This window comes from Herpailurus yagouaroundi, unplaced genomic scaffold (genome assembly GCF_014898765.1).
Source record: "Herpailurus yagouaroundi ecotype Mexico unplaced genomic scaffold, PumYag 208, whole genome shotgun sequence".
NCBI lineage: Eukaryota > Metazoa > Chordata > Mammalia > Carnivora > Felidae > Herpailurus > Herpailurus yagouaroundi.
In genome coordinates, this window is record NW_024412439.1 from 6,121,389 (window position 1) to 6,136,193 (window position 14,805).

The window sequence follows — 14,805 nt, forward strand, 5'->3', positions numbered from 1 at the left end:
CCCGGGTACTCCAAAAACCTGGAAGGACTTGGGGACCATCCCCAGCTGCAAGGCTTGTTGACAAAATCATGATTGCCTTCCTATGATTGTAAATGTAATGGATACTTACGAGCCACATTCACATGTACACATTCATTCTGCTTCCTGCTCGTGATCGCCTGCCTCTTCTAGGTTTAGTTCTGTACGTATAACAAAGCACACACACACATGCAAAGCATTTCACATTGGTAGGACCCGTTACATAGGTCTTCTGAAACTTGCTTATTCACGCTACGTTACTTAGAGTCCTTTCCGTGGGAGCACACAGAGATCATCCTCAATTAAAAAATATATATATGTAGTTTTGGTAACAGCTACCCAGTATGTCATTGCATTACTGGAAACTTTAATTTTTCAACTTCTATTTTCAGAGGTGTCCTTTTTTTTAAGCAATAAAAAATTCTTTGAAATAAAAAAGTACAGAGAGTAATAGAAAACAGCTGTCTACATATCACCTGCAAGAAAGAAATGCTAGCTTTTTTGGATCTTAGTGTCAGTGACCCATTCGTTTTCTAAGAGAGGGGTTTTCCCGGGTATTTGACAAATGGCAACTTTTCTCTTTGAGGTCGGGGGTCACTCTCTCCCCACCCCCCTTCAGGACTCTGGCCTATTTTAAGAGTCCAGAGTTAGCTCACCACCTTCCTTTACCTTCTTCTCTCACAGCAAACCCTGGGCTCTGCAAACAAACATTTGTCATTGAAACTTCAAGTCCTGGGGGCGCCTGGGTGGCTCAGTCGGTTATGCATCCAACTTCAACTCAGGTCATGATCTCACAGTTTGTGAGTTCAAACCCCACGTTGGGCTCTGTGCTGACAGCTTAGAGCCTGGAGCCTGCTTTGGATTCCGTGTCTCCCTCTCTCTCTGCCCCTCCCTTCCCCCTCAAAAATAAATAAAAAGTTAAAAAATTAAAACATGTTTTCAAGTCCTACTTCTATTGGTAGAAATTAAAGGCTTTGTCCCTGTTAAAAGGCTTACGTATGTCATTGAGGGCCAGATACACATGGGAGGGTGGTGGGGGGTGTTGAGCCTACACCACCCCAGAAATCACAGCATTTCACTGGCTCTGCTTGGCACATGCCTTGAGCTGACTCCATTTCCAAGCTCAGAGAGCCCTGCCTGTGAGTGTGTTTAGCCCCTTGGGGGACCCAGGCTTTTCTGCCCAACAGGATCCTCCACCCGAAAGTTTTATTATACTCCCTCCACATTATCCTCAGTCTAAATGGGCACAGAGCTTCTCCATGCGGTCTGATCCTTCATTTTTTTTTTTAATTAAAAAAAAATTTTTTTTTTCAACATTTATTTATTTTTGGGACAGAGAGAGACAGAGCATGAACGGGGGAGGGGCAGAGAGAGAGGGAGACACAGAATCGGAAGCAGGCTCCAGGCTCTGAGCCATCAGCCCAGAGCCCGACGCGGGGCTCGAACTCACGGACCACGAGATCGTGACCTGGCTGAAGTCGGACACTCAACCGACTGCGCCACCCAGGCGCCCCCGGTCTGATCCTTCATGAGACAAAGTCTCCCTCCCCCGCCCCCGGGGGCCCCCCACCATCTCACCTGCACCCACACCGAGCACCCCCCCCCCCAAATATGCATGCGCCAGAGGAAGGTCATCAAACCACAATGCTGTCCGAGTATTCTGACATTGAGTGGAGATGTTACAAGAGGTGGGCAGGAGAAAGAGAGAGAGGATGGTTTCTTATGTCCAACATGCCACTTTGTTTCAAGCCGGGTGACAGCAAACAATAAAAACAGCAGTTTGTATCAGGCATTCGCTGACTAGTGGCCGCAGTAACAAAAAGCATCAACTTCCGCGAGGCCTTCCAACCGCTAAGTCGGAGGAAGGGTGCGTTTTCTCATCACTGTTTTGTGGAGGAGGGCACACAGTGTGCAGCGCGCACAGGGACTGAGCTAGGACTGCAGTGTGGACTCTCAGAGCCACCAGCAGAGGGGTGGCAAAAGCCATCACCCTCCCTGGAAGCCATCGGGTGGTAAGTCTTTAGGAAACACCCAGTGGGTAATGGCCAATGTCTCTCCTTTATCAGCACACGTGACCTAAGGATCTCTCCATGTTCCACAGCATCTTGTACTTGAGTTCTTGAGGTCTGAGGGACTCCTAGTGACACTGTGACCGTGAGGACAGAGAAGGCGGGACATTCTGGGGAGGGCATTTATGACGAGTGGGAGGACTGTGGTAGCCCTGTTCTTGCCACCCATCCCTCAGCCTGCCCTTTCCACTTAGACATCTGGCATTTGGTGACCTTGGAGCGAGGCACTAGAATAATGTGGAAAAGTCTCAAAGTTGGGTGTCTGGAGTAAAGGAGTCGGGAATGCTGCACGGAGTGTTCCCCGATTATTTTGTCCCCATCCAGCCTTCACACTTTAGGAGAAGCAGAGAAGCAGAAGCAAAATCGGATAGGACGCCGTGAAGACTGTGGGACACAACGGGAGACATCTGTCAAGGACCAGACCACCTGGTGAGTGCTGTCCTGGACAGACGGAGGAGACCAAAACGTGGAGACATCCAGGGAGACACCTGGAGGAGGTGGGGTTGGGCTGAGCCTGAGATGACCTCAGTTGTGGACAGGACGACAGACAGGGGGTGGTGGGGGGAAAGGGCGCACTTGACCGCGATGGGGGGAGCAAAGGGGAAGTTGTGCAAAGAGCAGCGTGGTGGTGGGAAGGGTGAGGAAGAAATCCCCCAGCCAGGGGAGAGGAGTATTCGGGGAGCCGATCCCTGGAGAGACACAGCTTCTAGAAGTCTACTTGATCAAGTGACAGCCATCATTTAAAGAAGTTTCTCTGCTTGGGGAGCCTGGGTGGCTCAGTCGGTTGAGCGTCTGACTCTTCATTTTGACTCAGGTCATGATCTCACAGTTCCTGAGTTCAAGTCCCATGTGGGGCTCTGCACCGACAGGGCGGAGCCTGCTTGGGATTCTCTCTCTCCCTTTCTCTCTCTCTCAAAATAAATAAATAAAGGGGTGCCTTTACAAAGGGTTGGCTCAGTCGGTTAAGCGTCTGATTTCAGCTCAGGTCACAATCTCACAGTTCGTGAGTTGCTTGGGATTCTCTCTCTCCCTTTCTCTCTGCCTCTCCCCTGCTTTCTCTCTCTCTTAAAATAAATAAATAAACAAAGGGGTGCCTTCATAAAGGGGTGGCTCAGTCGGTTAAGCGTCCGATTTCAGCTCAGGTCATGATTTCATGATCCGTGAGTTCGAGCCCCGCATCGGGCTCTGTGCTGATGGCTCAGAGCCTGGAGCTTGCTTCGGATTCTGTGTCCCGCTCTCTCTCTGCCCCACCCCCCCGCCCCAACTTACGCTCTGTCTCTCAAAATGAATAAACGTTAAAAATATTTAAAAAATAAATAAAGATTAAAAAAAAAAACACAAGGTTTTCTGCTTACATCCACAAAGACGACGTGCATCCATGCAACTACATATAGGGTAGTTACTTACACCCTGAAGGAGTCAATAAGGTGATGGCTAAGGCCCCAAACTGGACTCTGGATCTGTCTGATCTCCAAAAAGCACCATGGGCCAGATCAGAATATGCCAGTGAGGAGGACCACTTCCTTATGGCGCAGGCCCAAAGACCCTGCCTTGTCCCCCCCCCCCCCTCCCCCATCACCACTGTCTTAGGGCTGCTGGTGGCTTGGATTTGTGACGGCCCGGACGGAAGAGGAGCGTCCACACACGTGCACGCTCGACTCGGCCTCTGCTCATGGGAGAAACTGAACAGCCGAGACGCTCTGCTAGCAAAAGGCAGCGATGACCTTTTGAGATGACGTATGTGGGGTTTGCTCAGCAGGGTCACTAAGAACTTCAGTTCTGGACTCGAACCGTCGAGGGTGGTTTCTCAGCCCTATCGCGTTTCTGCTGGCAAGTGATTTCACCTCTGGGAGCCTCAGTTTCCCCACCTCTAAAACGGAAATGGCAGAGTTAACCTCTCCAGGATTTGAGGATTAAAACAACAGAAGAACATGTGAATGGTTGAGCCCAGTCCCTGATGGGCAAGTGTTGAATAATTCCTAGCCTGACGGTGGTTGTGACTGCTTTTGTTGGGGCCGTTATCAAAAATTTAAAAAGACCCACCCAGCAGGCACCTTGTCCTGTGGTCAGCTTTGCAAAGACCTTCAGAGCTGGGAGTCACTGCAAAGGCTGCTGTCACTCCTTCCCTCCTGGTTCAAGCCAGGCTCACATGGACGGGGACAAAGGTCACCTTATCTGGCTGTCTTTGGAATAACCATGTCTGTCGCTTTGTGCTGTGACCCTGGGCCTCTGCTCCAATCTCCCAGGGCACGAGGCACCCTGGGAGTTGCTGGAGTGTGGTGTGCTGGCTATTGTCCCCGGAGACACACGTCAGGGGGTGCGGTGACAAGGACCCACTTTGGGAAGCCCTGACATCATCCTCCGGCTATGCCCGAGGGGCTGGCTCTGGGCACTGGCCCCCGGGGGATGTTGGACTCTGAGCTTCCCCCCTCCCCCGTCCCCCGGGGAAGCAACTGGATGAATGAGTCAGTTGTACTTTCTCTGCACAAACATTTAAGATTCCAAGATTAAGGGAGATAGCTGGAGTCCTGGGTACCTTTTGGCTAGGAGACCACGAAGCGGCTTGTAGAAAAGGACCTGTTTGCTTATCTTCTCCCAAGCCTGTTCAGTGCATGGCCCGAGAGCTATTTTTAATTCGCGGACAGACCATCTCTTAATGCCCTCTTGGAAGACACGGAAGGAAAATCCATTTTCTTTTAAAAAAAAATTTTTTTTTCAACGTTTATTTATTTTTGGGACAGAGAGAGACAGAGCATGAACGGGGGAGGGGCAGAGAGAGAGGGAGACACAGAATCGGAAACAGGCTCCAGGCTCCGAGCCATCAGCCCAGAGCCCGACGCGGGGCTCGAACTCACGGACCGCGAGATCGTGACCTGGCTGAAGTCGGACGCTCAACCGACTGCGCCACCCAGGCGCCCCGGAAAATCCATTTTCTAAGGGACAAGGTGATCCCTGTGTTAATAGGTAGGGTTTAAATGCGGCCCTTGCCTAGGGGCGCTTTTAAGCATCCGACTCTTGATTTTGGCTCAGCGGTCCTGAGTTCGAGCCCCACGTTGGGCTCTGCACGGACAACGCAAGCCTGCTTGGGATCCACTTTCTTTCCCTCTCTGCTCCTCCTCCTCCTCCTCCTCCTCTCTCTCTCTCTCTCTCTCCCCAAAAGAATAAACTTTTCTTTTAATGTTTATTTTTGAGAGAGAGAACATGAGCAGGGTGAGGGGCAGAGAGAGAGAGAGGGAGACACAGAATCCAAAGTAGGCTCCAGGCTCCGAGCTGTCAGCACAGAGCCCCACGCGGGGCTCGACCCCGCGAACCGTGAGATCATGACCTGAGCTGAAGGGACACTCAACTGACTGAGCTGCCCAGGCGCCCCTATAATAAATAAACTTTAAACATGGCTCTTGCCTAAAGGTTTTTCAATACACGGTCTGTAGAGGAGGGACTGTATCGTCCAAGAGAGACAGAACCCACTGCTCTTAAAGGGGGTCAGGTGCCATTATTACAGAAATGGGTGTCCGTGGAGGTTTGGAGGAATGAGGATTCCTTTTCCTCTGATTCCTGGCATCTTCGAAATTTGCCTGAAGCCTCTAAGACATACTCTGATTCTGGGACCACATGAGTGGAGGAAAGCAGTCAACCAGAAGGACTTTTGTGCTGGCCCTTGAGGTTGATTCTCTAGGGTCAAAGAAGATTGTCAGGTGTGTAAAGAGAGTTGAGCCCTGTCTCTTGCTTCCCCTTTGCAGGACCCCACCCTTTCAGAGCTCTCTCGTGGGGGTACATCAGCTCTCCGCAGCTGCAGACCTCATAGCGATGCCCGTGACTGCTTTGATGGGCAGCCAAGGCCAGCAGCACAGAGAAGTATTTCCCATATATGCCTCATTGTGCCTCCGTCCCCCCAGGATCACGTGCACTTCGGAAATGATTTCTCATTACGGAATGATAAATTCTGTCCAGGAGAAAGCGATGCCAAAGAAACCCTTTTTCTTTTTATGACGAGGCAAATGGTCTACCATCTGGCTTCGGGCCACGGTTATTGTCTATGCGCCTTAAAATAAATGATCAGAGTGTTCAGGAAGGGCTTCCAGAGTCTCTGAAGAAAGATTGGATTCTCAGGAAATAGGGATTGTTTCTGCTTTGTTATGAAGTCTGCACCTTGGGGTTGTGAGTGAGCAAACACTAGTGTAGGATCTTTTTTTTTTTTTTTTTAATTAATGTTTATTTGTGTTTAAGAGAGAAAGAGAGGCAGGGGAAGAGAGAGAGGAAGAGAGAGGATCCCAAGCAGGCTCCACACTGTCAGTGCAGAGCCCAACGCAAGGCTCGAACCCACGAACCGTGAGATCATGACCTGAGCTGAAGTCAGACACTTAACAGACTAAGCCACTCAGGAGCTCCAACCCACATAGATCTTTTAGAAATGTAACAGCTGGAAATGGAGGTCTTCTGGACCAGCTCTAATTTATCTTTGACAACCAGACTGTATATTCTCTGAGATACAGGTTCGAGTCTTTAAAAAAAGTAGCTAAGTAGGTGACTTGGGCATTCAGGGGGCTGCCTGGGCCAGACCAAGGGAAAGGTGAGGACACTTTAGGAGAAGGGGCTCATCTACTGGAGCTGAAAACCAGAGTCCTTCCACTGTTTGAAAAAAACCAGGAAAGCCAGCAGGGGTTCAGTTTCACTCAAGCAGAAGCCAGGCCTCTGGATAATAGGCAGCTTCCATGGGAGCTAAGGAATGTTCCTCCCGTCAAGGGAAGGAAAGGCTTACGTGGCCAGAGAGAGAATTAACAAGCCACAAGCAGGCTCCTAGGGGTCTCAAACTGAGGGATTTTTTTTTAAGTTTATTTATTTTGAGAGAGATAAAGAGAACAAGCAGGGGAGGGGCAGAGAGAGAAAGAGAGAGAATCTCAAGCAGGCTCCATGCTGTCAGCACAGAGCCCGATGTGGGGCTCGAATCCATGAACCGTGAGATTGTGACCTGAGCCGAAACCAAGAGTCAGGCACGTAAATCACTGAGCCACCCAAGTGCCTCTCAAACTGAGGGATCTTTAATTAATAATGACCCACTCATCAGCTCAAGGAGGCCGTGCTAAACTCTAGGATGTAATTTCTGTTCTCATAAATCCTCACTCCCGTGTAACACCGTATCTACTTTTTTGTTTCAGTATTCTGTCCTGAGAGACTGTGGCTGTTAACAATTGTGAATGGTGATTTTTAGTAAGAAATCTATATTGGTTTCCGTCCCCCTTTCTGGCACAGAGCTCTGAAAACCGGTGGAACTTTCTAAGTGATGAGAGTCACAAAAGTGGTGTTTGTTATGTTAATAAGGTGGCTTTTGGACCTCACCAAAGGATGGGGGCTGGTGGCCTGGGGAACTAACCAAGTGATGGTTGGAACTTTCAGTGTCAGCCCCTGGCCCCCAGGAAGGGGAGAGGGGCTGGAGATTGAGTTCAATCACCAATGACCAATGATCTAATCACATCGTGACTGTATAATGAAGCCTCCATTGAAAACCCAAAGGGAAGGGGTTTGGAGAGCTTCCAGGTTGATGACCTTGTGGAGATTTGGGGAGAGTGATGTACTTGGGGGGCATGGCTACCATGGCTTGTCCTCCACATCTCCCCCATCTGACTGTTCCTGAGCTATAACCCTTTTATAATAAACTGTTAATCTAGTAAGTGAATGGGTTTCCTGAGTTCTGTGTTGAATTGTCAGATGCCCAGCTGGTGTCCTGAGCATTGCTTGTTAGGATTGGGAATCCTTTTCCCAACACACGTTGGAAGCGGGTATTCAGACCCAGATTAGTGGCTTTCTAGGAAGAGGAAACAGGGAATTGGGTACATGTTCCCCAGATGTGGCCACAAGGAGGCCCAAGCCTCCTCCTGTAGAAGTCAAATCAGAAAGCCAAAGCTATCTTGAAAAAGAAGAACAAAACTGAAGTTATCACAATCCCAGATTTCAAGTTATATTACAAAACCGTAGTGATCAAAACAGTATGGTACTGGTACAAAAATAGACATACATATAGATCAATGGAACAGAATAGAAAGCCCAGAAATAAACCCACACTTACATGGTTAATTAATCTTCAACAAAGCAGGAAAGAATATCTAAAGGGAAGAAGAAAGTCTCTTCAACAAATGGTTCTGAGAAAACTGAAGAGCTACATGCAAAAGAACGAAACTGGACCACTTCCTTACACCACACACAAAAGCAAACTCGGAATGGATTAAGGACCAAAATGTGAGACCTGAAACCATAAAAGTCCTAGAAGAGAGCACAGGTAGTAATTTCTCTGACATCAGCCATAGCAACATTTTTCTAGATATGTCTCCTGAGGGAAGGGAAATAAAAGCAAAAACAAAACAAAACAAAACAAAACAAAACAAAACAAAACAAAAACAAATGGGACTACATCAAACTAAAAACTTCTTCACAGTGAAAGAAACACTCAACAAAACCAAAAGACAACCTACTGAATGGGAGAAGATATTTGCAAATGACATACCTGACAAAGAATTAGTATCCAAAACATATAAAGAACTTATATACAACTCCATGCCAAACCAACGATCCAATTAAGAAATGGCAGAAGACATGAACAGACATTTCCCCAAAAAAGAGATCCAGATGGCCAAAGATACAACAAAAGATGCTCACCATCACTACTCATCAGGAAAATGCAAATCAAAACTACAATGAGATATCACCTCACAACTCTCAGAATGGCTAAAATCAACAACACAAGAAACAACGAAACAGGTGTTGGTGAGGATGGGGTGGGGGGGGAGGGAAAAGGAACCTTCATGCACTGTTGGTGGGAACGCAAACTGGTGCAGCCCACTGTGCAAAATAGTATGGAGCTTCCTCAAAAACTTAAAAATAGAACTACCTTATGATCTCGTAATCACACTACTAGGTATTTACCCAGAGAATATGAAAACACCAATTCAGAAAGATATATGCCCCCCTATGTTTACTGCAGCATTACTTACAACAGGCAAATTATGGAAGCAGCCCAAGCGTCCACTGATAGACGAATGGATAAAGAAGAGGAGGCATATATGTACAATGGAATATTCCTCAGCCATAAAAATGAATGAAATCTTGCCATTTGTAACAACACAGATGGATCTGGAGGGTATAATACTAAGTGAAATAAGTCAGAGAAAGACAAATACTGTATGATTTCACTCATATGTGGAATTAAGAAACAAAGCTAATGAACAAAGGGGGAAAAAAAGAGACAAACCAAAAAACAGACTCTTAACTATAGAACAAACTGATGGTTCCCAGAGGGGAGGTGGCTGGGGGTGGTGGTGGATAAAACAGGTGATGGGGATTAAGAGCACACTTGTCATGATGATCACTGAATAATAGATGGGAAGTGTTGAATCACTACATTGTACACCTGAAACTAACACTGTATGTTAAATATACTGGAACTAAAATGAAAAATAGGGGAGCCTGGGCGGCTCAGTCAGTTAGACATCCGACTTTGGCTTAGGTCACGATCTCGTGGTTTGTGAGTTCAAGCCTCGCACTGGGCTCTCTGTGGACAGTGCGGGGCCTGCTTCAGATCCTCTTGTCTTTGTCTCTGTCTCTCCCCTGCCTGTATTCTCTCTCTCTCAAAAATGTATTTAAAGAAAATTATTTAAAAAATAAAAAACGTAAAATCGTTTTTAATTAAAAAAAAAAAATCCCTTTCCTGTGTTGAGAGAAGTTCTAGATTGGTCTTCACTAAAACCTGGAGGAAGACAATGACAAAGCGTTCCTCTCAGAGCTCGGCACATAGAAAGCCAGCTGCAGGGAAAGCTGGAAAATGTAAGCACATCTGGAAGAGCACGTGGAGAGAGGGTGCGACACACAGATGTCAGGAGAAGAGCCCACAGTGAACCTCTGCCCGGAGTCACCAGTTCGTCGTGGGGAGATGATTTGATCACACGAAGTGACGGGCAGAAGAGGGGGCTGGGTCATCATCACCACCGGATGGGCCACTCAAAGTGCCATCACCCCCCATAGAAACTCTTATGCACATCGAAAGATTACTGCTAAGAGGCTGATACCTGGGTCAATTCCCCATTGCTGGTGCTGGATTTTCCTCAATTTGGACAACCTCCTTTTGTAGCCATTCCTTGCCTTCATCTTCATAGACTCCCTCCCTCTGCCTGGGAGCCTCCTAGCCCTCTTTTCCTTTTATACATCCTTTCTTTCTCCCAACTACTCTCTAGTGGGCACTTTTGATTCCTTGAACGCTGTCCTACTTTTACTTTTGTATCAGTTACACCCTTGTATTATAATACGTAATCATTCATTATGTCTATTGTCTATGTCTCCCCACTAGAATATAAGGTCTGTTGAAGCACAAATGTTCTGTTCACTGATATGTCCCAAGCCCTTAGAATAGTGTCTGATACCGAAGATTCTCCGTAAGTATTAAGTGAATAAACAAATGAATGAAAGGGCAATCTTATCTAGACCATTAGTTTAAATTTACATCTACACTCAAGTCTCCCAAATCTGTAGTTCTAGACCAATATTCTCCTGAATTCTAGTTCGATGGAACCCATTGCTTACTTAGTCGCTTGCCCCTCCATTTTCTGTGGGCCCCTCAAATCCAACGGTTGAAACGAGAATTCACATCTTTCCCTAAATCTGCTCTTCTACTCACGGTCCCCATCTTGACAAATGGCGGCCATTTACCCAGTTGCCCAGGAGAGAAACAAACCTTGGTGTTATCTCTGCTTTCCCTTTGTCTCGATTGGTGTATTCCACCGACCATCTAATCATGCAAAATCAATTGTCTTTCAGAGTCTCTCTTTTCCACACCCCCAATCATGACTCTTATTCATGCCTTCATCAACTTTCCTCAGACAACTCAAACAGTCACCTAATAGAAGACAGCACTCTGGCTCCATTTCATGTCTCTCAAGTCCACTTTATACTGCAGCCAGAGGGATCTTTCTAGAGGCAGGATCTCCACCTCGTTTCCACACAGACATAGCTCTGGCTTCCACCATGAATGCTTCCAATGGCTCGCCACCACTTTATTACTATTGGCATCATCATTATTTTAAATTATGTTCTCCCTTGCTGGGGAACTAGAAAAGTGTTTATGTTGGTGTCCTTAAATGACAAGAGAAGTTTGAGTCTCTCTCCTGCTCTCAAGACACAATATAAAGGGCCCTTATGACCTCACCATCCTTATTACTGATCTCTGCCCCTCTCCCTTCAGGGCTCGCTAAGCAGTCATACCTCCAGGATGTCCTAGTTAGGTACAGGCATACACGTTCCCACTGTGACTTTTATCCAGCCCTTCAGAGGAACTTTCATGTGGAAAGTTGGCTCTCTTCTTCTCTTTTCTTGAAGTGCAAAGTCCTCGAGGTCCGAAATTAGACGAATTCCGTCATGTACTATCAATGCCTTGCTAATTCTTTACATAATTTACAAACTGAGTCCAACTTGAGAAAAGACCCCGAGAGAGCTATTATTGTTGCTGGGGTTTCAGAGAGGAGCAAATGAGATATTTAGGATTAAGTCGGTGTGTGGCTGTGTGGCCGAAGTCACAGAGTCCAGCTCTAAAAACCAGGGTGGTGGACCCCACAGTTCTTGCTTCACACCCTTCTATTATTATTATTATTATTATTATCCCTCATGTTTATTGCTTTCTATCCTCTTCCACTGACCGTGCTCCTGCTCATACCCTCTGACTCCTCGCCTGAATAGGGGCACACTGTGTAACCTTCCCTCTGCCTCCACCTGTCTCCACTGCACTTGAAACTGATGAACATCCTGGATCCTCAACCCTCCTTGTGGAGATTCTCCTGCTCAGTGACCTTGACGAGAAGCGAAACTAAATGAATCCAAGACCAGAAACCAACAACATTTGTGAACAAATTCATGAACTGCTTCACGAAGGGAGAAAACACACAAATGACCACATTGCATTGAAAAATGGCATCTAACCCCTGGTTGAGAGCAGCCTGGAATAACTGTAAGCCAAGACTTTACAGAACTTTAGGCTAATAACTTTGCAATTCAGAGGGACGATGGGGATTTTTTGCATAAGGTAAACTGCACACATTACCCTAAGGAGAAAATCTGAATACCCAAAAAAACTATGTACAAAAACAGAATGAAAGCTGTTAAAGGCCTACTCCTAAGGAAAGTATTGAGCCCCCGTGACTTTAATAGGCAATGTTTTCAAAGAGCTGATCACTGTGGTCATAAACGCTTTCCAAACATGGGAAAATATGGAAAGATAATTATAACTTATTTTGTGAAGCACGTGTAAGTCTTGATATTTAAACCTGACAAGGGTAAAATAAAAACAAAGACGAATACTATTTGTGAACGCTGTAGCAGAAAAGACCAGCTAGTCATCAAAATTTATGTTCTCCCTTCCACAGTAGAGAGACATTGCTGGAAAATCACTGTCCCGCCAGACAATACCTTCCCGAGCCATCGGCGCTATTTTCACAGGGAAATGGGAACAGACGTGATACGCTAGTGTCCAGGTGGAGGCTTGTAACACAGGCGGGTGGGCCTTTTCATTCATGCCTCCCGCTTGCTGGCTCGGTACAGAGGAAGAGGAGGCTATGGCCTGTGAACCTGCTTTTGTAAATAAAGTTTTATTGGAACACAGCCATGCCCCCTTGCTGACTTCTCGCTTATGGCTCTTTTCACACTGCAGTCGCTGAGAGCTGAGCGGTTGTGACAGTTTAAATAGCTTAGCTCATTTACTGTCGGCCCTTGAAGAAAAAGTGTGCAGCCCTGCTCTAGGGGTGGGTGAAGCCACCAGAGGGAAGGAGCCTGTGTGCTTGAAAGATCTGCCGTTAAGGAAAAGCCTCCCTCGACCGTTTATGAACAAGACATAAAACTTCTAGTGTTAGGCTGCTGAAATTTTGTGGTTTAGCAGCTACTGTTATCCTAACGAAGAGATGCGAATCTCAAATAAAATACCAGAAAGTTCTAGAAAACAATTGTATGTGGGATTTTTCCCCCCAGAAATGCAAGATAATTAGGAAAGACAGCAATGCCACATTCCCCACGTGATCGTCTTTTTGTGCATGTTGAAAACATTAAACATTTTTTAAATATTTATTTATTTTTGAGAGAGAGAGGGAGAGAGAGAAAGAGAGAGGGAGGGGCAGAGAGAGAGGGAGACACAGAATCCGAAGCAGGCTTCAGGCTCTGAGCTGTCAGCACAGAGCTCCACGTGGGGCTTGAACTCACAAACTGCGAGATCATGACCTGAGCCGAAGTCGGATGCTTAACCCACTGAGCCACCCAGGCACCCTGAAAGCATTTTAAGAATTAAGCATCCATTTTATACAGAAATACTTCCTTGGAATACCTATCTATACCAAAGGCTAATGGCATATAAAGAGATATATGAGTGAAGAAATCCCTATTTATGATAGAAACAGAAAAATATTATCATCAACATAACAAAAACATAATGTATAATATAAAACCGTGTAATACTGCTTGAAGCACTGGCAACGTACCAATAATAATTTTATACTATGTCATATATTAATAGTTGTTAAATTGTATAGTGAAATACTATCTATTGTATATGAAATAACATAAATTGTGTGCCTTATATAATTCACACATATAATTTTATATATGACATACATTTACATATAACATATTATATGTACAGTAAAATATATATTATTAGGTTTACATAATACAGTATATCATACTTTAAAATTTATATAAAACTCAATTTACAAGTATATAATTTGTAAATAAAGCTTGAAATTTGGATATGACATATGTTATGAATATGCTGTATACAATGTTCTACATGATGCTAGTTATATAATACATTAATAAAAGCTTGATGTTACTTTTCAAGTATCAGCCAAGGATCAGTGCACCAAGGCAGGAAAAAATGCAGCAGGAGACAAATTTTCATTAGTTTTAGGAGCAACTATTGGAAATATGGAGAAACCCTTCAAGGTTATGAAACGTGCAAAATTAACAGATTTCCTATAGGGTGCCAATAATTGATGTGACTTCACTTAAAAAAAAAAAAAACCTTACAAGGGAAATGACAGAGGAGTTGAAGAAATGGGAAGAGAGACTGTATTTCTGTCTCAGAAGAATTGATATATATTTTTTTTATTTTTTTTAACGTTTTATTTATTTTTGAGACAGAGAGAGACAGAGCATGAACGGGGGAGGGGCAGAGAGAGAGGGAGACACAGAATCGGAAACAGGCTCCAGGCTCTGAGCCGTAAGCCCAGAGCCCGACACGGGGCTCGAACTCACGGACCGTGAGATCGTGACCTGAGCCGAAGTTGGACGCTTAACCGACTGAGCCACCCAGGCGCCCCAGAATTGATATATTTTAAACGTAAAAATGCACCATCATGGGTGGCTGGTGGCTCAGTCAGTTGAGTGTCTGACTCTTGAGTTTGGCTCTGGTCACCATCTCATGGTTGTGAGATTAAGCCCCATGGTGGAGCCTGCTTAAGATTCTCTCTCCCCTCCCCCCGCTCTCCTCTCTTGTGCTTTCTCTCTCTCTCCCTCAAAAAAAAAAAAAAAAAAAAAGGAACCATCAACTAATGTATAAATTTGCTACAGAGGTGCCTGGGTGGCTCAATTGGTTAAGCGTCTGACTCCGGCTCAGGTCATGATCTCATGCTTTGTGGATGTGAGCCCCACATCAGGCTCCGTGCTGACAGCTCACAGCCTGGAACCCGCTTCAGAT

General features: G+C 45.8%; 1 protein-coding gene across 5 annotated transcripts in view; it reads right to left on the reverse strand.

Annotated features, from left to right (window-relative positions):
- Window positions 1-14,805, reverse strand: part of MYOCD (myocardin) — a 108,103-nt gene that overhangs the window by 34,828 nt on the left and 58,470 nt on the right. The window lies entirely within an intron of this gene.